General features: G+C 42.1%; 1 protein-coding gene across 3 annotated transcripts in view; it reads right to left on the bottom strand.

The window, feature by feature from the left end:
• Positions 1–15,425, bottom strand: part of CALD1 (caldesmon 1) — a 181,968-nt gene extending 166,543 nt beyond the window's left edge. For all 3 annotated transcript variants that reach the window (XM_021692968.1, XM_021692963.1, XM_021692966.1), the window contains exon 1: positions 15,284–15,425. The gene's annotated coding sequence lies outside the window, so the exon portion shown is untranslated. The remainder of the gene's footprint in view (positions 1–15,283) is intronic.
• Positions 15,426–22,874: the final 7,449 nt, after the last annotated feature.

Genomic DNA, 22,874 nt, shown 5'->3' with positions numbered 1-22,874 from the left:
TTGGGAAGCCTGAGGCACAAGGAGTCTGTTCATGGTCATGCAGGCTATCAGAGGCGGACTTGAGCCAGGAACTGGGGCCACTTTTCTCTCAGACCACCTGGAATCTGAGGCCCCTGCAAAATGTAGGAGCCAAAAGTCAAAAACTTACTTCTCATTGCAAATACTCTCAGGAAAAAGAACTAGCAAGCCAGAAACTATCCCCAATAGAAAGCGTAATTATTTTATGTTAACAGCATATCTAAGAACAGAAATATGGAAAAGCATGAAAGTTAAAAAAAAAAAATCTTCACTCCTACACTCCTCATTTCCTCAAACACAGGTAGGTCAGCAGTTCTGGGCAGGCTGAGAGAATCACTCTGCCCAGTTTTAGGGCGTTAGAGAGCTCCTTGGGTAGATATATCCATTCCACCATTACTGTAACTGTATACCTACCCTGCAGAATGTGGTTGAAGTATTCTGATTTTTCCTTTTCTTATCATCAATTTTTTTAAAAAGATGTTATCTAAGCTACAGAGACATGAGGCCATCATGGCAAAAGTATATGGCTGCCAACAGCAGCAGAACATTTCCAACTGTATAAAGTTCAATGGGAGAAGAAATAAAAAATAGAAGAAGGAGAAGGAGGGAGAAGGAGGAAGAAGGGAAGAAAGAGAAGGGAGGAGAAGAAGAAAAGAGACGATTGATGGGGGAGGGTAGGGGAAGGTGGTCAGAAGAAAGGAAGGAAGGAGGAAACTTTACCAAAACCTTTATTTCCTTCCATAAAGCATCTTCTTTCATTGTTTTCACCTTCATTCATTAATTTTTGGGAGAAAGAAAGTTTTATGGTCAAAACCCTAAAATAAGTAAGCAAATAGATAAAAAGGAGAAGAGCTTTTTCCAGCTGACATAGTGCTATAACTGGTAAGATTGTCAGATATCTACGGATTGGGTTGCAAGAGAAAAATGTCTCCCTTTCTCATTTTAGAGTTGAGAAGGAGGTTCAGGCCTTCCTCGCATGGCCTGAATTGATCATGGAAGTTATTTTTCAGAATGAACCCTAAGTTGCATATGACTGAATCATAAAAAGAACAAGACTTGAAAGAGACTTAAGTCAATGTTTATTCTTTTTACCTTGAACTTTATTTCTACTTATGTTAAACCTATAGCGTGCTGCCAGGCCTTTGGTACATATTGCTTTAGATGGGAAAACAGCCCAGATTACCGAAGGCATGATGAAGGCAATGCACAGTTAGCTTAGAGTCTCATTTTCTCTTCATGTTTCAGGCCATATATTTTCAACTCTAATTGTGTACAGGTACACACATCAGAAACATATCCTGTAAGATCCCAGACACACACACAGCATGTGTCTACACGACAGTGTTAGACACAGCTGCTCACATGGTGTAGAGACTGCTCTAGGCTCTGGGCGAAGGGACTGAAGTGGTGGACAGTCCACTAAGAGCTCATCTGAGACCCAAGGCAGCTTGTAACATTCGCTGGTGGTGCTGGTTGTGTGCGTATGTGTTTAGACAGGCAGGAAATCTGTCCTGCATGTTTAATGGCAGAGAAAGTGGCCTCCCTAAGATGCAGGCAAGATTGTACCAAAACAAAAGGAGATAAGAGACCCCAAGGGAAGAGAAGAAGTGAGGAGGGGATCAGGAAAAATAGAACCACACACGGAATTTCTTGGGGTAGAAATAAAAAGAAGAATCAGAACACAATTTCTTTCTTTTTTTTTTTTTTTAAGGTACAGAAACAGAAGGAATGGTTGCTAGGTGAAGTGAGGTCTATGGAGGCAGAAAAGTGCACCATGGATAGGATAACTGTTCATCCCAGTTTGCCTGGGACAGTCTCCATTTAGGACTGTTATTTTAGGGAAATTATTAATATCTCCTCCTTTCCCTCTCAAAAGTGTCCTGGTTTGTATAATAAATGGCACTGTCACCCCCTTATCTACCACCTCTGGCCTAAGACAGGGTGTAGCCATAAATAAGACTGAAACTAGGAAATGGAACCATGAAGAGCTTTAAGGAAGGGGTAAAGGGAAACAATGGCAAAGAAGAGAGGGGTTAGGAGACAAGGTATAATGCATGGGCAATTTATAATCAACTATGCCAAACACAGATAAACTTAGAAAGACCGTTGGGAGGAAAGGGTATAAAAACTTAAGGATGAATGCAGAAGAGACAGAAGAAAACAAAGACAAAAGGCAAATGATTCAGAGCACAAATATGTGCAGGCTTCTAATATTTTCCCCTGTATGTGGGAATTCGTGGTTATGATCAGCATGCATAAAAATAGCTGAAAATGGCCATCCCTGCTTTCCACTCTGCACCGGCACACACGAAGTCTCGCCTGCTGCTGCTTACGTCCTCCGAGGGCCCTGCCTCGCAGACTCAGAGGCTGCCTCAGCCAAGCCTTCCCACCAAGCCCCCTCCCCTACTTGTGATGGCTGCATACCAGACAGTCTGCCACCGCGGTTTCATGGGCTTCCACAGATAGGCCACAGTATGTGAAGCTGCATTTCAGTGCGTCATTTCAGAGACCTCTTTTGACTTCTTACTGGATCAGAATTTTGTATTGCAAAAGGCAGAAAGTAAATGTCAAGGGCAAGTTCAAAAGGCCAAGTGATTTCGAGCTAAGCAATTCCTAGACCCAGAGGGAAGATGGAATACTACCAGCAATAGGGTCTTTGGCATTTAGAGGTTCAGAAAATACGGTGTATGGATTTCCATCACCATTTTGAACTGCAGCATGTTATGGCTTGAATTGTGTCTCCCTCAAAATTCTCATGTTGAAGTCCTAACACCCGTACCTCAGAATGTGACCTTATTTGGAGACAGGGTCTTTCCAGAGGTAATCAAGTTAAAATGAGGTCATGTGGGGTCCCTGGGTGGCTCAATCGGTTAAGCGGCTGCCTTCGGCTCAGGTCATGACCCCAGGGTCCTGGGATCGAGCCCCACATCTGGCTCCCTGCTCGGCGGAGAGCCTGCTTCTCCCTCTCCCTCTGCCTGCCACTCTGCATACTTGTGCTCTCTCTCTCTCTCTCTCTGTCAAATGAATAAATAAAATCTAAAAAAATACAATAAAATAAAATGAGGTCATCAGCATGGGCCCTAATCCAATGTGACTGGTGTCTTTTAAGAGGAGGAAATTTGGGTAGAGATACGGATACAGGGAGAATGCTATGTGAACACGAAGACAGCCATTTACCAGCCAAGGAGAGAGGCCTGGAACAGATCCTTCCATCAGAGCTGTCAGAAGGACCGATACTGCCAACACCTTACTTTTGGAATTCTAGCTTCCAGAACTGTGAGACCGGAAATTTCTGTTGTTTAAGCCATCCAGTTTGTGGTACTTTGTTACAGTAGCCCTAGGGAACTAATACCTCAGATGCAATCTGGTCAAAGATGGGAGTTAGAAGTTGACCAGACTTTTCATAGTTTCCTCATTTCCCTGAGAAGACTAAGTAATGCTTCTTTGGGTTGTCTGAAAGAGTGGGCGCTCCCTGTGGCAAGACTGGACTGACTGGCCCTTAGGAAATAATTTCAATTGCTCATGCCTTGGTTTCTCCCTCCATGAAGTTGGATATAGGGCCTGTGTTCTGAAACCCCCACTGTGACTGTTATTCAGGCAAAGGGTGATCACGCGAATATTCTGAGTTTGAGGCAGGAAGGTCAACCTTACATGTGAAGACTTATTAATAAATACTATCTCTGAGAAGAGCTGGCAAGGTGAGTGGACTCTAACTTCTTGAGTCAACCTGTACAGAGAGGTACAGTCCCTGACTTCCTACCTGAGCCTCACAGAACCAGCTCTGTCTTGGCCTTTTGAATATCTAAATTTGACATGATCAAAAACTAAAATAACTCATATATTCGGACAAAGAGTTTTCATCTTTCAGTACATAATTCCAGAATATTTCCCCTGAATCAGGGAAAAGGGTGTAACCTGCTTGTTAAACTGTCTCTGCTACCGAGAAAGGAAAACACAAAAGTATTTCTGCAGGCTTTTTTTTTTTTTTAACTGCTATGGGCCTAGATTCTCATCCTGTCTCTCGCTTGAATTATCTCTTGAGTCAGTAGTGAAAGAAATGGTGTTTAGCCCTGCTTCCTTATATGGCAGGGAATGACAATGTGCTTGTCTATTTGAACTGCAGTGTGGCTCCCTGACAAATTATAATGATTGGTTATGGAAACCTCCCGCTCTGGTTTCCATCGTATTCCTGAGGAAAGACACAGAGCAGACAGCTGGAGGGAAATGGGAAGGGCTAGACTCAGGGAGTGGCACTGAAACTGGCGCTGCCATTTGCCAGCTGTGTGACTTTGGGCAAGTTCTTTAATTTACTTTACTGCCCTGAGATAGTCATCTTCAACTAGAACTCTGCCTGTCACTCAGCAAGCTTATCTTCTTACCCATCTCTAACCTACAAGGCCTTGGGATAACTATCCATCCATTTCGATTCACTGTCCCTCCCAAATTCAGCATTTTTTCTCCGATAAGTCTCAATCTTCTTCTCTCTCTGTATGTCTCTCTCTCTCATTCCATATCTAAAACACTAAATGACCCAGCCTCAGGAATAATAAACCCCTTTAGCTATACCAGATAAAGATGATCTAGAATGTTAAAGTCAGTGCACATCCAATGATAAGGGCAGAGGAGAAACCTCTGTGGTTGAAAGGGATGGTGGAGGTCAGAGCAGGGCTGCATGAGCTCCAGAGACAGACAGATCTGGTTAGAAAGTGCTTGCGCTGACCTGAACAGGGTTTCCTTTAAGTGCTGTCTACTGGTCCTCGTCCCACCTCAGGGAGAACCTGACATGAAAGAAGGTGGCTTCTTTTGCTCCATCTACATCATGACCACGAAGTAGCCAAGCTGGGAGAGTGTGGCTCGGGGCATGGAGACTAACGGGAATGCATGCCTACAGATCGGCTCATGGTATCACAGCTGATAGCTGATGATTTTTAATTTAGTGCCAGCATGTACAAAGCAGTTTAGAGACATTATTTCTAATCCTTATAATAACTAAAAAGTGAAGGAATGGGGCACCTGGGTGGCTCAGTCGTTAAGCAGGTCATGATCCCGGGGTCCTGGGATCGAGCCCCGCACTGGGCTCCCTGCTCAGAGGGAAGCCTGCTTCTCCCTCTCCCACTCCCCCTGCTTGTGTTCCCTCTCTTGCTGTGTCTCTCTCTGTCAAATAAATAAATAAAATCTTTTAAAAAAATAAAAATAAAAAGTGGAAGAATAATAATCCCCTTTTTATAGGTAAAGAAAGAGGGCGGGGAAATAGTCAATTTAAGATTCAAACTCAAGTCTTCCAGATTCGAAAGTGTGTGCTCCAATGGGTCACACCTCCAGAGCCACACACAAACCAGGGTTCTCCATCGTTGGAGTAATTAGCAGTACGCAGCACAGCTTGGTGGCTGAGCGTGTGGACTATGGAGCCAGGTTATCCAGGTTTGAATCCTGGCTCTGCCACTTCCTAGCTTTGTGATCTTAGATATGTCACTTAACCGAGTCGTAACTCAGTTTGCTCATCTGTAAATGTGGTTGTTGTATGGAGATTACTTGTTTGATTTTTATCTAATAAACACCTAGATGCTACTTAGCACGTGCCGGGCACTGTTGTAAGCACTAAGTAATAATATAATTAGGAATCAATGAGTTCAAACATGAATACTGGCTTCAGCTTTCTTATCAGTAAGAAATAAATTGTGCACATTTCTTTCTTTTTTTTTTTTAAGATTTTATTTATTTATTTATTTGACACAGAGAGATAGACAGCTAGAGAGGGAATACAAGCAGGGGGAGCAGGAGAGGGAGAATCAGGCTCCTGGCTGAGCAGGGAGCCTGATGCGGGGCTCGATCCTAGGACCCTGGGATCATGACCTGAGCCAAAGGCAGACGCTTAACGACTGAGCCACCCAGGCGCACCTGGACATTTATTTCTTTACTCATTTAACTCTCTACTATGTATGGGGTGAAGCACATTTTTAGTTTCAAGTCACAGCATTGAAAATCCCAAAGTCCCTGATTCATGGCACTTATGTTCTAGAGCATAAGAAATAATCAGCAAGTAAGCAAATAAATATACAATCGTAAGCATACATTATGAATCTTCATGCAACCAAATAACAGAGGTATTCTGATTGGCTGTCCTGCGTAGAGGCTAATTTTATCAACCCGATACCTTAGGTGTGCTAGGAAATGTTTCACAACAAGCTCTGGGCCTGGGGGGGGGGGGGGGGCTCTGATTGGTAGCATTTGCTAATTTCAGTGGTATTTCCCTCATACAGACACAATAAATGTAACTAACCTCCAGAGCACAGATAATAATAAAACATAATAATTAGGAAGGAATGAGTTTTGAGTATTTATTACCTTGGTTTTTAATATAATTGTCAGTTGATATATGTTAATTTCTAATAATGACTATGTTTAACACCCAGTCCTCAAAATCTTAAAAATTTAACAGTTGGCTTTTGGGAGCTAGTATGCGCTGGCTTCCCACACTACTGTTTCAGGTGCATGGAGAGGGGGGACAGTGTCAGAGGGAAATGAGACCCAGGCGGTGTGATGTCATTATGCATGTGGATCCTCATCTACTTCCTTTTTAGCTGCTCTTCTCCAGCAAGTACTCCCTTCATGTACACAGTGGAAGCACTGCTCTGTAAACCAAGCAGCATCTGTACAAATAAGTAGCAATTCTGGCATTCTTATTGGACCACGTTACTCATGCAGAGATACTTTTAGCTCTACAATCCTTAGTGAGTATAATTTATGTACTTGTGGCCCTGAATATGATAGCTTCTTCTGTGTAGGTTACATCTTCAGGATGTAACTCCTGACTACTGAGTAAAGGAAGACCCTAGAGATGGATTTTCAGCTCTGCAAAAGCATTCACCTGAGGCCTCTTGTCTCTTAGGGCTCACATGCTTGTGAAAGGGCCATCCCTGGAAACGTCTAAGCCAGAGGCTATGATGGCCCTGGCCTCAGAGGAGAGGTAGGGTGAGGGTGGAGGGAGCTTCTCCCCTCTTCCGCTCAGGATTTGTACATTTCTTACCCCAAGGCTGAGAACAGAGAAAAACATCTTCTGTTTTTCCTGGTAAGTTAAATACCTAAAGTAACCTAAACAAACATCCTAAGGACAGAAATACTTAAAAGAGATTTTTTTCCCTCAATTCACCCCTCCCCCAAAGCCTAAATTTCACTTAGTAATGGTGGCTGGAACAGGAAGTGGAAATACCATGAGAAATTTTCTTCTTGCCACATTTCCAATGCTTCACAAAAGCAAACACTGGAAATCTCATCAGAAAGCTTGACCTTACAGGGTTGACAGGGTTGATAGCTTTGCGCCCAAACCAAAAGAGTATGGGAAGCTGGAGGAATTGTCAGATAAATATTCTAGCTCTTCCAAAGAGATTCTTCGGGAAAACTGATTATTTGGAATATACAGCTGTAACTTTCAGAAAGAAATTACTCAAAACTAAACAACTAGGCTTCTGAGGAATAAGTTACGCCATATATCTACTATAAATTATTTTAAGCAGAGATGTACAGAACTGTTTCGGAGCCAAGGTATTTTAGCAGAATCACCAGAGAGTTTTTACAAACTACAGATGCTGGACCTTGCTCTAGACCTACTGGATCACAGTCTCCAGGGGATGGGGACTCAGGGATTTATGTTTTCAAAAAGCCCTACAGTTGATCCTGATTAAGATGCTGGTTAAGATCTACTGGACTATAGATTATAAGCAAATCAGGCTGTGTTGTATAATCGAAATCCCTGAACTGTTAAAATGGGACAGTCTCTCTTGCTTCTTTCAGGAGAAGCAATCCAGTGGACTGAAACAGGTAGCAGCCTGGGACTTAGGAGCTGTGTTTTCCGGAACCACCTTTGCCACTAATTAACTGGGAGACCTTGGTCAAGTCACTTGGGTTTGTTCTTTCATTCAACAGATATTGGGCTTCTGCGATGTGCCAGGAACTGGGTATACGTTAATAATAATTAAAAAAAAGATGCTTCCTGCCCTTATAAATCTTACTGACATTAATCAAAGAAACCTACAAATGCATGTATAATTTTACTTGATGTGGCTAGGCTTTAGTATCTGGAAAATGAAAAATCACTAGTTCTTTTTTTTAAAGAATTTCTTCTTAAAATCCTAAATTTCTTGTCCCAACTTCCACGTAATATAATTATATGTTTTAAGTGCAATGACTGAGAAAACACAATACCAAAACTACTATGAATTCAGTAACTCTTTTAAGTAAATTGACATTTTATCATCATAATGCATCTATATAATTAGAAAATAGTAGCATGTATTATGTAAGATGTATTATTTACAATACATCAAAACCATTTGCTGCATATATGGATTTGTTCACCTCTTGCAATAATTTTGTGTCCTCCCCAGGATCCAAGGTACAGAGGTTAGGAACCCATGGACTACATCGATGATGTGAAATACATGGCACCTGAGTAGCAATGTCCCTTTTCTTCCACAACAGACATCACTGTCAGTGAGAGCATTTGTTGCCCCCAGTGAGCTTGGGACTCAGCCTCAGAATCCTTCTCAACACACTGTTCCAGGTGGTCGCTACCAATTGTTTGGAGCTGGCAAACAGAGGGAAAATGATTTGTGCTTCCTGGGCTAAATGCCTCCTAAGACCCTGCCCAGCTTTAGAAATATAGGATAACATGTATTCAGTTCTTCTGTCTTGAGAAACACAAATGCCTTCTCCCCTTTCCATATAAAAGTACTCCAAATATTTGAAGACATCCACGTGGCCCTGATTTTCCTTCTTTTGGGATTAGATCCCTTATCTATTTCTCATCTTCTGTTCTCCTGACCCTCTCTGGTCCCTGACACTCATTCCTGGAGGCATACGTGTGAATGCTTCTCTGAAGAACAAGCCCAGAACAGAGCATGTTGTCTTGTTTTGTTCTGTTTTACTTCCCCTGATAGACATCGAGACAGGTGTCCAGTGAATGAAAGATTACACTACAAACACTGCAGAGAACGGAAACTTTCACTGATTGGGTACACTAGCTTTTATGCAGTAAGTTTATGAAGTACTGTAATCTACATTGAGATGTAGTTTTTATTTGTTATAATTATAAATCGTTATTTATTGAATTTTAAAGATTGCTTTAGTTTGGGAGGAGCCATAGCACACCTATGACTCATATCAAGTTTCCTGCCAACAAAAACACTCAAGTGTTTTTCTTTAGAATCCTTCTCAATTGGTAATTCTTATCTTTTCAATTATCAGGGGTGCAAGCTTCCCAGCTAACCTCCCTTAAGATCAGTTCATTGGGCAATGCCAAAGTGGTCATCAAGTACTGTATGACCCTGATATTAAGTGTTTGCCTCTCCAGGAATTCAGTCACATAAAAATTGGAATGACATTCATTGATAGCTGTTGGACATTTCAGCTAATTTGCCTTCCATGCCTAACTCTCTCTTCTAACTAAAATTGCCCACTGAGCTTTTTCTTTTCCCCAGAGGTGATGGTGACTACTGCTGTCAGTCCCACTGGTAATCCACCCATAAGCATGCCAGTAACCTTTGATATCCTCCTGCTAAGGGATTTGCCAAAGACCATAGTTATCAGCTGAACCACTCAGGTCTCCTCTCAGAATTTGACCAGGAAGCACAGAAGGAACTTTCCAGTCTGTAGAACAGCAGAAAGGAGCAGTCACATGTGCTGCAGCTGAGTTACGTTAATGGAGGCACATAGACCTCTGCTGAGATTCTTTGACCCACCTTGATTCCAACCCTATTCTCTATGGATCCTGGTCCTATCATGGCTTCTGTTCTTGGATTCTCTTGTGATTCCATCCCTTTATTATTCCGTATGTATCTTTTTTTTTTAAGATTTATCTATCTGAGAGAGAGCGCACATGCATGCACACGTGTACATGTGTGTGCAAGTTGGGGGAGGAGCAGAGGGAAAGAATCTTCAAGCAGACTCCCCACTGAGAGCGAGCCCGAGGCGGGGCTCGATCTTACAACCCATGAGATCATGGCTGAGCCAAAACCAAGAGGTGGGTGCTTAACTGACTGAGCCACCCAGGCACTCCCTCCCCCCACCCCCATATGTATCTTATAATCCTGTCCCTTTACTTGAGCTACCGCAGCCTATTAACATAGGGTTTCTCTGTTCTGAACACTGTGCCAGGTGTTCTCACCCATGTTACCGTACCTGTCTGCACACTGCCTTGCTAAACAGGCTTTTGGTTTCTAAACCTCCGCCTGCCTTTTGATTTTTGCTGTTTTACTTTTACTTAGCTGGTTGTGATTCACACATTAGTCCATTGTTGTACTTTATATCCATTCTGGCTTAGCCCTCCTAACCCCAGGGGAACTAATGTCCTCGATGCTTCTGGCCCTTGGACCCCTTGGGCACTTTTCCCTGGTCCGGCCCATCTTTAGCACACAGGTGAAATCTGCCTAGTCCCCAGGTTGAGACAAGCGAGAGGGAATGTTACATGTGGGTGTCAAAGGAACTAATTATATATTCCTACTTAACATGTCCATATAAAAGTACTCCAAAAGTACTTTCCAAGTACTTTCCAAGTAAGATGATTCCTTACAGCCAAGTGTTTTCATCCGTATATTCACAGAACAATGCCAGAAGCCTCAGGAAGTGATTAAAAAGCAATTTATCTTGAAGTTATCCATCACTAAAATATATATATAAACAAAAGCCATGTACTAAAATGAGTGCTTACTAAGAACACTCAATTCATTTAAAATATCTCCCCCCACCCAGTACTTTCTTTCAATTATTCCTTGACTGCTACCTAGCAATCCTTTTCTTAAGCTCGTGCTCTCTCAGCACATGCTTGGCAGCAGCCTGTCCCAGCTTCTCCAGCTCCTACAAGCTCCCCACAGAAAACTGCTTATCTAGAGATGATCTCCTTTTCTTTGCAATGGGGGCCATATGCAACGGGGGCCTTCTATGTATCTTTGTATTCACACCATCCTTTCTTCCTCCAGAAAATCTGGGAAACAAGGAAGGACACCTCCACTCATGTTCTGATCCCACCCACCCTTGTCTCCAATGGAAATCAAGACTTCACCTCACTCCCCACCCCAACCTCCCCCAGCTCAAGGTTTCTCACCTGTCAATCACAAAAGGTGGCTTCACAAGGGACCGCAAGGGTTTAGAGTTTTTATCAGCTTTCAGAGGTACCTACAGCAACCACAAGGGAGGGATGAACAACTGACAAGGCTACGCCATCACCTCTCCCTCCTGCGCCCAGCCATCCTTTTCTTCCTGTCCTCCTCCCACCCTCACTCACTGCCAGCCAACTGTGAGTTTGGGGGTGAGGGCAGAGTGATTCTTTTTCCACAGAAACTGCTTCAACATCTACTCTGTCTGCTCTAACTTTTCTCCCTCTGCCCAAAAAAGTGAAGAGGCTTTCCCCTATCTTGAACATAACTGGGCTTGACCCTTCCGCTAGTCTCTGGGCTTCACCCTAAAGCTGGGGCACTGCAGATTGTCAGTGTTGCATGAGGAAAGGCCTTGTTTGGCCTGGGGATGGAGGAGCTAGGGGAGCTGGTAGAGACAGAGGACTGGGGGTAGGGAAATTAGGGAGGCCACCAAGGATCAGTCCCAGGAGAGCCAGCTGGGGATACTAAAGATTGAGGGAAATGGGGGCGGGGGGGTTAGATCCATGGAGCAGTCTGGTCTCAATACCAACAGGAACCACAGCCAGGTGCTCCTGATTACCTCATCCTCTCTACAAGACCCAGGCTTGACATGCTGGGATTAGTTCCATGCTTTTGGCTAGAGGCAGAGAAGCTGCCTCATTTACTAAGGCCTTTCTGTTGTCAGCACCTTGTCATTGGTCTTCTACTCAACTGGATCTTCAGATTTCCTGGTTCCTGGATATGGCCTTGAACCACTGATAACCCATCTTATTCTGCCTCCTGATATCTGTGTTCTCCTGGTGTCTGATCACCAAAGCTAAAGTTTAGATAACACTGGGGCAGACCACTATTCCCAGGACTCGGGGTTCTAGAAAGAACTAGGATTCACAAGGTACCACTCAAAGGTCCTCAAATATGAGGAAGGAGCAGATAATCAGGGATATTAGGCAAGGAGCAGAGGATACAGTCAAGATGAGCCTAATGTCCAGAGGCCTCAAATTATACACAGTTTGGAGTATATAGCCTACAGAAAAGAGGGGCAAACAGCCTCATCTCATTTGGACATTTTAACCACTATGGGAGGTAGGAGAAGCATCATAATGCCCATTGCACACATGAGGTCAAAGAGTTAATGGCTTCCTCAAAGGTCTGGGCTATCTGAACAGGGGAACCAGTGCTGGGACTGAGCTCTCATAGCAGTGCTCCTGAGTTTAGCCTGAGCTACAAGTATCTCTTTAAATTACCCAAGGACTCAGAACCTATGGGCATCTCTCTAATGACAAACTTGGATTAGCGTGATAGATGAAGGACTTTCAGTAAGGATCTAATGGTTCTATTTTCGGGCTCTGAGAGAATTTACCCAGAAAACTCTTTTAAAGTCTGAAAATACTTTGGCAGCATCTAACCTCCTCCTTAGGCCTACCATGCTATTTACATACCACTTTGTCAGCATTTTCCCCGTCCCCCGACCATGGCCTCACCTCACCACATTTCCAAGACATGTGATAGACTGCAGGCAGATGGGGATTGAGCTAATTCCCTTACATGCCTATCTCTACGTCACTTTTCTGTCTTGCTGAAGAATCACTGATGAGCAGCCCTGCTACCATGAAGATACCATGAGGTTGTCTCCATGACAGCTATATGTGGGGGGTTTTTTTGTTTGTTTTTATTGGGCGAAGGGAGGAAGAGAGAGAATCTCAAGTGTGCTCCCTGCCCAGTGTGGAGCCTGACGCAGGGTGACCTCACAACCCTGAGATCATAACCTGAGCCGAAATCAAGAGTCAGACGCTTAACTGGGCCACCCAGGCGCCCCAACTATATGTGTTTTTAAGGAAAGGCCTACTGAGGTGCATTTTAGGCTTATCAGACCAGAGAATACCCAGGCTGCACTCCGGACCAACCTATTCCATCTGCCACAGAACAGGAAATGCTCAGGCCAGTCACAGGAGCCAATCAGAATTGTTAATAGCCTCAGCATCAGGTATGCTTTTATGTATCTCATTTAAAGCCTTTAAGCTGCAGTTTGAACCTGGTTCTCCTCTTAACTTTAATGCAAGAATTGCATATTTATTTAAAGCAAATTTTCGATCTGAATTATTTAATTTATTCTACTTATTCCATTGGCTTTGAGCCAGTGGAAACAACCTAGCATGTCACCTATGGACCCATCCACTGTGCATTCCTTGTGTGTACTGAGATCAATTTTTTATTAGTGACTTGTTATTCTAGACCTTTGCCATTGTACTTCTCTTTATTAAATGATTTTATTAAAATGAAAGTTTTTGCATGGCAGTTTCATCATGCTCCATGTACCTCCCCAGTTGGGGAGCTGTGTTCTAGCTAATATTGAGCTGGAGGAAAGTAGCACAAAGAGCTGCCCAAAGTTCAATATAAAGTCAAACAGCAAATCCCCTTGCTCCAGCACATCACTACAGAGAGTACAACACTTATTTTGAAAAATGTGTTTTTGTGGTTGTCGGGGGATGGGGCGCGCACAAGAAAGAGAGGGGAGCGTGGTGGCAGCAGAGTTTGAACTTTCAGGGATTTGGAGATGTTGGTTTCAAAATGGAATTTATCCGCAAATCCCAAGATTATAGATTTCCTTCCAAACTGCATTCCCTACATGGTTTAGAGAACAGTTGAAAAAGAAATTGCTCTCCATATTTTGATTGACATTAAAAACACTGTGAAAATAGTTTGGAACTTGATCTCTTTGAGGGAAGGACAATAATCAAACTATAGCTTTCGCTTGCAGCCCTTTCCCCCACACTTACTCAGAACTGTTCCAGGAAAAGAAATTCACAGGGAACTCTGTTCTCATATATCACTTCTAGGAGGGGAGAGAGGCATTCTCAAGAAAATTATCCCTAAACTTCTAAATACAAAGAGAAAAGATTATTTAATGAATCTCAACACAAAAGCACCTCACTTGACAGAACAAAATCCAATTCAGTCATGTGGAGCCGAAAACCTTTAATATCCAAGTTTATTTAAAAATGATCAGACTTGCCCTTCTTGCCACATACCACCTCGTATTCACTTAAGCTCTAGCCCTACACGCCTGGTTTTGCCAAATACATTAGAAAGATTTTACTATTCCAGTTTACAAGTCCATCTGCATAGCCCTGTTAACAGAAGGGATCTATGAATACCAAGTACTTTGTTCTCATCCACTTTTTTTGAACATGTATTACCATAGCACTAGAATTCCCTCACCCTTTACAACCAGCAATTTCTAAAAGGAATTCCAGGCTACTACCACCTGGCTGCCTTGTACTACTGTTTAAGATGCCCAAATATGTGTGACTATGTTGAGATGAAAGCCTGCTTCCTCCCTTTCTGGAACACCTTTGCAAAACTACATCTTTCCACATTCTCTACTCACAGGCACACTTCCAAACAGAAAATAAGATTTCTTAAGGAACAGCTTGGTAGGATGTTAAATGTGATTTCTAAAAACACACCCACTAGCACACGCATTCTCTCATTATTAGGTTTTATAGGAAACAGATCATGGTAGGCATCTTCCTGTCTTGGCAAATATCAGATCAGTTACGTTAACCCAACTGGTGCTAAATGCTCTTTCCACCTCTGACCTTATTTCCTTGCAGCTCTAGAAGTCCAGCCTTAAAAACTGGTAGCAGAACAATCTGCAAATGGCTTTGGTTAAAAACCATTACTTTTTTGGCTTCTCATTAACCTAAAAAGTTGTTTTTAAAGTAAAACCTCTTTAGATGTCTGGGAATAAAAGATGCAGGAGAGACCACTGGTGTGGGCACAGGAGCACAGCCCGCCTGTTGACCCTGGCCTGTGGCTATCAGATACAGTCCCTGTGGCACTCCTAAACAAAAGGCTTTCCTTATCAAGGTTGCCGGTGGTCCCTGAGTATACATCTCTACATGAGCTCTCCTCTCGTCCCAACTCCAAGAACAGAACTTGAAATCTCATCCTGTTTGTCTTCCGGGAACATCTGCAGGGCAGCAAAGCCCAGTCTGGCTCTGAGAATTCGCATGGTTTCTTGGCTTTTACAATCCTGCATCTCCAGCTACCTTAAGCAAGAATGTTGAGTGAAGCCCAGAGAAAGCCCCCAGACTCTCTGCAAGAGATTAAAAGAAAAGCCCTCTGTGGCTTACCTTGCAGGCTGCACCTTCTTCCTGGGGACTCAGTCGGAAAGGAAGGACTGATTTCTCTAGCAGGAGCACAGCAAGAGGGCAGGCAGGCAGGCAGCCTAATACACACGGCTCTATTCAATAAAACTCCAGACCGCCCTTCCTTAGCCCCTCCCAGAAGCCCGTGCTAAGTGAACACATATCCCCTATGTTTACAGTCGGCAGTCGGCGGTATGCATTGTCCTGTAGTTTTTCTAATCGGGCAGCCAATGACGACACCCAGCCAGGCCAGCCGAGGTGGACGCAGCCTGCCTGTGCAGATGCCTGTCATTCCCTAGGCATGCTCAGGAAATCACTCATCAGAAAAACCAAGACCGAAAAAGCTCTGAAACTGCGTGCAGGCTGCCAAAACCAGCCAGCTACATGCCCTTTTTTGGTTATCCTTAGCAGGGCCTCTGGAAGTGAATCCATTGTCAGGAACAATCATAAGAAATGTTAATCTTGGAGAAAGAGGCTGTCTTGTAGAACGCAGATGCAACTTTAAAAAGAAAGCACAGTCTCTGAAACTTAAAAGTGAGCAGTCCGTTAAGTTTGGTGGCGTGGGGGTGGGGAAGGTTTTTTTGATTTGAGGGAGCCCTAATGGCATAGTTCCTTTAAAAGTAGCTGTGGATATAAAATGAAATTAAATTGTTATACAATGTTAAAGCCTGCAATGGCCAGGACCCAGGTCTGGTGTACAGACTAAATTCTAACCTGAAAGAGGCACAGCCCCCTAAAAATATGTCTACATGTGTTATAAAAACAACTGACAAAAAAAAGCTGAGGTCTTTTTTAGTAAGTAATGTTTTCCAGAATAAGTGTAGCACCAGAAACTCAGCGAGGCAGGGTCCTACGGGCTTGGCGATCGCCATTGGTTTCCCACATCACCCCCTCTCCACCTCCCCCGGATTTGGCAACAGGGGGACATTGCTAGCAACTGTGCACAACAGAGAGGGTGTGAAGAGACCCAGCACCTCCTTTGGGGCTGGTGTAGACGATGCACATGCCCACAGAGATGACTCTGCTGTTCTAGTGACTTCTCCAAAGTGCTCCAACCAAGTCTTCATTGTGTGCTTTGAGAGGGACAGATTTAGGAGATGCTGAATCAGAATGAAATCAGAATGAAATTCACTGGCCCACGTGTGCATACAATCTGTGCTCTTGCACTTTTCGATAAAGAATTCACTCAATTAGTCAATCAGTATTTAATTTAACAGCAACAACAACAAAACATTATGTGCACTTACTATTTGTCAGGCCAGGTGAGAGATTACTGTCTCAGTGTTGCTATGTGTTTGGTGTTTTTGGCAACTGTTTCATCCCTGACCAAGAAGACTTTAAGATATTTTCCCTGGCTAACTACAAGTCCACAAGCTTGGTCTCCAAAAACCTTAGGTTTTTACCATATAAGCCTTTACCTCTTTATGAAGATCTGACTTAAAAACGATCTCTACTTAGGAAGAAGTCCCTGCCCTTTGTGCCTTACACAGAAGATTTGGGAAGTAGTTGATCCACACGGTGGTTTCCTTCTTCAGCCCTCCAGCATTAATTAGCGAGTTACCCAGAGGCATCTATATCAACCCTACGCTCATCTCTTTCTTGGGAAGGTTGCCTATCCCCTCTTCCCAACTGCTACTGCAGCACAGCCTTAAAAAAGCGACAGAGAAGGCTGCCAGGCCGAGTGAGAGGTGCGCTTCAGGCATCCCAAGTTAGAACTCAGAATGCACTTTCCCAGGCAAACGAATAAATAATGGCTGGCGGGAATAGTACAGCCAACGCAGCATTTCAAGGACACTGTGGCTCAACCAGGCATTCGTGGAGCACCACCGTTTATAAAATTGTTCCTATGGGAAAATGTTTTCTGATCCCAAATGAATGATTTGGAAATAAACTTTGGGAACACAACTAGTTTTGCTACTGGGGCTGTCCCATATCTGGACAGGTTGTAAAAACAGAAGAATAGTTCCCAGTCTGGTAAACTGCTGAGTTTGGAGATGCTGCAGTGCAGACATCAATGACTTCTGAAAACAACTCAGGTGGTGACGTATGTGTGAAGATATGACCTGTGTCCAGAGATGATTGGTGCCCGGGATCTCTAGGCTCTATGGTCTGTGACTCAGTGAGGCCTGTTTTAATGCACTGTTTTCCATGGCCACTGCTGATTCAATCCTAAGCCGCATTCTTCCCGCTTGTGTGAGTAATGCCTTTTGGTGAAACAGCATCAGGGCATAATTTGCAATCTATGAACAAAATAAGTACCAGCTTTCCAGAGGAAAGAAAAGTTGCACTACAAATGGGGAAAATATTATCAGCAGGAAACATAGAAAGGGCATGCATTTTGCATGGTTTTTAGAAGATAAATAGCTAAATATTTTTGGGTTCTGTCTTTAGAAAAAAGAAGTATGCTTCCCTAGATAAATTCTGAATACCTCCTACTCAGGGTATAGTGGATGAGCAACCGTTCAGCCTTTTTTATGTATTTGAAAATGGACACTGTGAAGAACCATATGGTTGGAAAGATAATTTAACAAATTTTCATTAGAAAAAAGAAAGAAAGAAATATATGTTGCCAATCTCTGCCACGGGAAACTTCACTTTCATAGTATTTGCTTTTTCCAGAAGTCATTTGTAAACAACACTAAAAATACACATGATTTATACGGGAAATTTTTGTGGGATATATTTCCCACTTAGACCATCCCAGATAAAGAACAGCTTGTCCAGCATAGGATATATCTACCTAATCAAACCATAACAACTCTAAAGAGACATTTGGAAACATCTGGATGACTCGTATTTTTTTCAGTTCCAACTGAGTATTTGCAATCACGTAGATCAGCAGTGGGCAATTAAATTTTGCTTGTAAGTCAGTTTGGGAAAAGTAAAAGCAGGCCACACCTTTTTTCATTCAAAATTAAAATCACTTCATTTAATTCCATAAAGAAAATACATTTTTTCCAGCTTAAACTATTTGCTTTATTGAAAAAAACAGATCTTCTTAACATTTTGAAAGGCAGCAAAATCCACCCCCTCCACACACACATCTTCTTTTACTCAAACGAAGTATTTCCAGAAACTCAAGCTTAGAAAACAATAAAATCAGACTGGTAAAATGTTGATACCAAAACTGGACAACAAGGACAGCACAAAAAGAAGGGAATTATACTAAGTGTATTTATGAACCTAGATGAAAACAATTAGCACACTGAATCCAACAAATGTAAAACAAGACAAGGCCAATGCAGAGATGGTCAAAACCTGAAAATCTAGCGATAGATTATTCAATGTTGGCAATTTAAAAGTTAAAAAGTAGAAAAAAAAGAGAAAGATTGTCTCAATAGACAAAGAATAATACTTGGTAAAATTAGCAATCACATACTGAAAAAAAAAAAAAAACTCTTGAAAAACCAGCATCAGAATCTTTCTAAACATATAATAAGAGACCTTTACCAGAAAACTATAGCAAACATCATCTTAATGGTGAAATGGTAAAAGTATTCCCATTAGAATCAACGAAAAGGCAAGGATGCCAACCATCTCTTCTACAATTAAAAAAAGAAAAAAAAAGGGCTGGAGGTCCTAACCAAGAGAAAGAAAAAGAAGAAATAAGAACTATTGGAATTAGAAATAAAACAATGTCTTTATTTGCTATGATATGATCATGTGGGTAAAAAGTTCAAGTGAATCAACAAATATATTAGAATTAATAAAGGAGTTTAGCAAGATTATTGGAATCAAGTTCAGTATGCAAAACTCCAGAGCTCCTGTAACCAGCTGTCTCTAATTTTAAAATATAATGGAAAATAGATGATTCATATTAATAACAAAAGTGTGCATTACTTGGGAATAAATGTAACACAATAGTGCAAGAAAATTGCAGAGCTGGATTTAAGGACATAAAAGGCCTGCATAAATGGTGAAATATGTCACTTTTACCAATGGCAAACCTCAAAATTATAAAGATGTAAATTCTCCTTGAATTAACCTATGCATTTATTATTCCAACTAAAATCCCTAAATGATATACCTTGTAGAACTTGACAAAACAATCCTAAAATTCATATGGAAAAGTAAAGATCTAAAAATAAGTACTAAGGTTTTTATAGAGCAATTCTAATTAAGAGTGTTATTGCCCTGAATAGACAAATAGATAAGTAGAATAAAGTGGAAACCCTAGAAACAGCCCCAAGCATATATGGACACTTCTGAAGTAATAGCAGAGACACTCCAATCAGGGAAAAAAGGGTAAGCTCTCCTATTAATGGTAAGGCCACCATCGATTATATAGAAACAGTAAAATTAGATTCAAAATTCCCACCCCACACTAAAAGAAACTAGATTACCTGAAAAACAAAACTTTAAAATGACTAGGAAAAATTGCAGGTGAGTACTTTTATGATGAGGTGTGGAAGGATTTTTCAATCATAAAAAACAGAACTTCAGATGAAAGACTGAAAATTTTGAGTAGGTGGTTAGATGGGGCAGATTTAATTCACAATGCTCGTTTACTTCTGCTCCTTCCCAAACCCCATCAAAACGATAGCACAGAAATAAAAAATCATCAGTAAATCCTACAAGGCAAAGAATACTGGAAGGGAGTCAACACAGGCTCTAGATGTCAGCCAACTTTTGGAATATGGAAAATGGACGAATGGCTGGTAAGTGACTTAGCAGAAGTAAGAAACTGAACTCTGGCCTGTGGAGTGGAAGGCCTTTGGATGAGAAAGAAGCCAACTCCGACCTCAGAACCAGGAAAAACAGGATTTGGAAGCCCCAGGAATTTCTGAGGGTGAAGATGGAGCAGAAAGCAGGCTTGGTTAAAAATCTGAGTATGGGGGCGCCTGGGTGGCTCAGTTGGTTAAGCGACTGCCTTCGGCTCAGGTCATGATCCTGGAGTCCCTGGATCGAGTCCCGCATCGGGCTCCCTGCTCGGCGGGAAGCCTGTTTCTCCCTCTCCCACTCCCCCTGCTTGTGTTCCCTCTCTCACTGTGTCTCTCTCTGTCAAATAAATAAATAAAATCTTTAAAAAAAAAAAAAAATCTGAGTATGGAACAGTTAAAAACCCAGATCTAGAAGCCCCCCCCACCCCCTATACAACACAGTGAACACTTCTCTTTCAATCAGACAGAAGCTGAAAGTTTATTCTCTGAAGAGAAGTGCTGCCCTCAGGATGTCAGGCAAAGCAGTGGGCAGGGAAGAGGCTTCGTACTAAAAACAAAATTTAAATGAAAGTATACTCTGTGAACACTGGAATACCCCCAGTCTCCTCACTCTGCAGGGCTCCTAGGGCATAGTCAGGTTTGTTCCCTGCAGAAAGGAAATTGTAGGATTCCACTCCAGGGAAATTGGCATGCCTAGGGAAAAAAACTAAAGGCACAGACACTGAGGGACCCCTGAAATATCTGGCTCATTGCCCAAGGCCCTTTTGTGAACTTGTGTACAGGAACTCCCAATTGGCTATTTAGCCCTTTGCTCTTAAATATGAACATCAAGTTAAGGAGAGGCTCTGAAAGAGAGACTTGAACAACAGGAAAAAAAACTCAGAGGAAAAAGAAGCAAGGTGAGAAACAGAAGAAAACTGTAATTACTATTCTCAGAGAGCTAAGAGAAGATACTACAGCCAACAAATGAGAAAGATGCTTTTAAAAGGCACTTTCAGAGAAGACAAAAGAAGTCTTGTAAATGAAAAATACTATGGCAGAATGTTATAAAAATTCAATTCAAGAAATGGAAGATAAAGTTAAAAAAAAAATTTTCCAAGGGCGCCTGGGTGGCTTAGTCAAGTGAAACGTCTGACTTCAGCTTGGGTCATGATCTCAGGGTCCTGGGATTGAGCCCAAGTCAGGCTCCACACTCGGCAGGAAGTCTGTTTCTCCCTCCCCTGCACCACTCATACGTACTCTCTCTCTCCCTCTCCCTCTCTCAAATAAATTAATGAAATCTTAAAAAAAAAAAACTTCCAGAAAATTTGAAGAAAACAACAAGATGGAAAAAAGGAGAGAACATTAGAGAATCAATCAAAACCCAACATCTGAGTGTTCCAGAAAAAGAGGAAAGAGAAAATTGTGAGGAGGAAATGATCAAAGAAATAAAACATTAAAATTTCCCAAAACTAAAGGACACAAGTTTCTAGATTCAAAGGGCCCACTGGGCATCCTGTATAATGAATGAAAACATTTAATTCTGAAGTTATCAAGTTCTTGGGGTTGTATCTTCCACCCAAAGGGAAAAAAAAAAGTTGGGGTTGAAACTAGAAACCAAGACAGAAGATAAGGATCAGAAAATAGTATACACCCATGACAGAGGTGAAGCGTGGTCCCATGATGACAGTGAAGGACAATTCCAAGACAACAGCTGGTCCAAAAAGCAACCAGTAGAGACTGAAGCAGAGGGCTCCAGGAAGGACATTTTCAGGAAAGTCAGGCAGACAGATTACCTGATATTTTCTCGGGAAAGCATTTGTGATAGGTACATGGAAAATAAGTAAATGTAATATTGAGGTCATTGTAATTTTAGGAAAAATAAGATGTTTGTGTGAGAAAAGAAAAGTGATCATGGTACACTATATAGTTCAACTGTGAGAAAAATTTACACAGTCATACTAATGTAAATACTACATATTGATTTCACCAGAACAATGATGCAATTAGATTCAGAGGATAACGAGCAAGAACATGTTAGTAGGATGATGGTGGATAAGAGAGCTAAACCTTCATTTTGTTTAGCAGGAAATCAATAGTTAATGTCTACTATTGAAATTTTAATAAATAGTAGAATTAGCATATTATTTAGGGACACAAAAACAAATACCATCCTCCCCCCCGCAAAAATAGAACAGTTCATTCATTCATTGAACAAATATTTATTGAGCGTCTACCACATGCCAGAGCCTGTTCTAGGCATTGTGAACAAAACACATTTTGATGGAGGGAGACAGATAAACACACTAACTAATAAATATATTAATGTCAGGCAGTGGAAAGTGCTATAAAGAAATTGCAAAGGAATAGAGAAAATCAGGGAAGTCCTCTATGAAGAAGTTTTCATGGGGGAGGTGAATAAAATGAAGGAGGAAGCAGTGGGACAATATGAAAGAAGAACAAGAATACAACAGGCACATACTAAAGAATAAGAAAGATTGCAGAGTAATTGTCGAGGAGGGATCACAGCAGAGCAGATCACCTAGAGCCTGGGGGCCACGGTAAGGACTTTGGGTTTTGTTCTCAATAGATGGGAAGTCACTGGGAGATTTACTCTGGCGTCCTGTATCAAACAAGTGGTGAGACAACAAGTATAGAAGCAGGGGAACTGTGGCCTCCTTATAGGCAGGAGGTGCTGGCCTGGACTCCGGGGGCGGGGGGGGGCTGCGAAAGTACTGGGTTTGGGGTACGTCAGGACTCATTGCTGGTTTGGAGGAGGGATGATGTGAGAAAAAGAGAGAAATCAAGGATGTGTCCTTTTATGGGCTGAATAGCTGAGTGAGGGGTGGTGTTATTTAATGAAATGGGGACCACTGAGGGAAGTGTTGATTCGCAAGGAGGTGTGGGAATCACAGTAGACATAATTTTAGGCACAT

The sequence above is a fragment of the Neomonachus schauinslandi genome, chromosome 12 (genome assembly GCF_002201575.2).
Source record: "Neomonachus schauinslandi chromosome 12, ASM220157v2, whole genome shotgun sequence".
NCBI classification, from domain to species: domain Eukaryota; kingdom Metazoa; phylum Chordata; class Mammalia; order Carnivora; family Phocidae; genus Neomonachus; species Neomonachus schauinslandi.
Note: the sequence above shows the minus strand (reverse complement) of the source record. Positions and strands in the feature narration are given on the sequence as shown.